Here is a 2,422-nt window from a genome sequence, read left to right on the forward strand (position 1 = left end):
CACACACACACAGTTTTACACTGACTCCCTCTGGTCTCGGATCACACACAGACTGCTGATCCAGGAGATGTGTGATTACACAGAAAACCTCGGTGTGCTCTCTGACTCTTCACGTGTTTGGCTCACGCAGGTTTTCTATAAAAACGTCACAAACTGAAGATCCGATCCGGACGCGACAGCTGCGTTTATCTGCTACTCTTCCACTCTTGAACTTCCTCTGAACTCTGAGCAATACGAGCGAGAAACAGAATCAGGTATCTGACGTCTCACAAGCACCTGCGAGGACACTTTGAGTGGACGGCACCGAGGTCACATCACACGCTTTCTTCTGAGAGCGACGGTTTACTTCCGTCTGTATGATTTCTGGTTATTTATTGTAAAAAAAACAACAGTTATATCTGTATATGCTAATCACAGTAGCTGCATTAAGTAGTTATTTCAAGTATAAAGATGTTTGTTTTCATTTCTCTTGTTTTTTATTATTATTTGCAATGTGGAAATATGGTTGTTTTTTTAATGTGGAGATAAACTGGCAATATTTTTGAACTCTTTGAGTATTTAAAAGGGAAACCATGCCATTAAATACGAGTTAATTTAGCAGAAAGCTGTTCTCTTGTACAGATGAAGCTGAGATGCATCACGTGATCACGCTGAACCTCAAGGGCTCGCAGCAGTTCGATGGGCTCGCTTTTCACACACTGGATGGCTTTATTATTATTATTATGTTTGATTTATGAAACCTTTGAATAATAATTGAGAATATTGATTATTCCACACACTTAAACACAATTGTAATTCTGAGTTTATAGTAAAATTAAAGAGTAAAAATGACCAACCGTGTTGTTTTTGTCTTTGTGAATGTTTGTACTCCTGTGAAGAACATCATAGGAAACGCTTCAGGATTGTTCTTCATTATTTTCATGGAAGGTTCCTCATGTCTGTGATGATGTGAAATGTCTGTACTGTAAATGCCACTGTTGTTACTGTATCTGGACGTCTGTTTATTTATTGTTTTTGGGTGGAATATGAGTCATGTGACTTCTGAAGACCTGGATAAAGAGCTCCGATCACACGGATGCCGGTAATGAAACCGTTACGGTGAGGTTTGTATAAGAGCAGCTTGAACATTCGGCTGAACTTCTGCTTTTGTGTTCAACAGAAGGAAGAAAGTCCCACAGAGTCAGCTGCATCTCTGTATGAGAAATACTGCAAAAAAGTATATTTTTGTCTCTTTTCTTACAGTAAAAAATCTCAACATTCATAGATCGAGATACGTTTACTGGAGAAGCAAAATAACTTAATAAAAATGCGGTAAGAAAAAATTGTTTTGCCTTTGAATTTTGTTTTTCTGACCCCAGTTGCAGATTTTTTATTTTTATTAACATTTAATTTTTTCCCCTTCAGAAAACAAGACTTAATGTGTCATTTTGTAAAGGTATCTTGATTTTAAAATGTTTGTTTTTGTCTCTTTTTTTACAGTAAAAAATATCTCAACATTCATAGATCGAGATACGTTTACTGGAGAAGCAAAATAACTTAATAAAAATGCGGTAAGAAAAAATTGTTTTGCCTTTGAATTTTGTTTTTCTGACCCCAGTTGCAGATTTTTTATTTTTATTAACATTTAATTTTTTCCCCTTCAGAAAACAAGACTTAATGTGTCATTTTGTAAAGGTATCTTGATTTTAAAATGTTTAGATATTTGTTTATACAAGACAAAAATACTAAGAGAATATATATTTTTTGCAAGGTAGCTAGTAAACAAAGACTAAAACTTTTGTGACAGTGTAAATAATATCCAATAGAAATGATAAACATTTTAAATCGCCTTGAAATGTTATATTTGAATTTTTTTCATAATGTGACATTTTGCTTTTCAAGTAACATTTCACTACTTTCTTAGTGATGCTTTTTATCAGAACCTCAGAAATGGTCACATATGTGGTTTAATATCGCTTTCCAGAATAATATCTGATGGAAATGTTTTAACAGCAGATGAATATTCATGAGGAGCTGATTGTGATGTCATCTGCATGTAGGATCCGACACGCCCACTGATGCCTGTAGCCCCGCCTCCAGCTGCTGTCATGATGATGATAGTCAGCTGATGCCACCCAGTGGTCAGACAGAGTCAGTGCAGCTCAATCTGATGATGATGATGATGAAGACGGTAACATCCACACAATAAAGCACCAGAGCAGGGGTTTCTTTTGAAACTTTATTTACGTAAAGTGGCAAAATGCATATTCAAAATAACTATTAGGAGTACAATGTTTGGAAAAGCAGAGTAAAAGCAAACTGGAGATTAAAAAAAAATCATTGTACATTTCATGATATTGCTTTACGTATTTAAATATTTAGTTGAACTCAATAAATACAAGTGTCCTGTGGGCAAACATGCGCTTTATTATACATCAGACAG

This window comes from Sinocyclocheilus rhinocerous, unplaced genomic scaffold (assembly GCF_001515625.1).
Source record: "Sinocyclocheilus rhinocerous isolate Xijiao unplaced genomic scaffold, SAMN03320098_v1.1 scaffold693, whole genome shotgun sequence".
Classification (NCBI taxonomy): Eukaryota; Metazoa; Chordata; class Actinopteri; order Cypriniformes; family Cyprinidae; genus Sinocyclocheilus; species Sinocyclocheilus rhinocerous.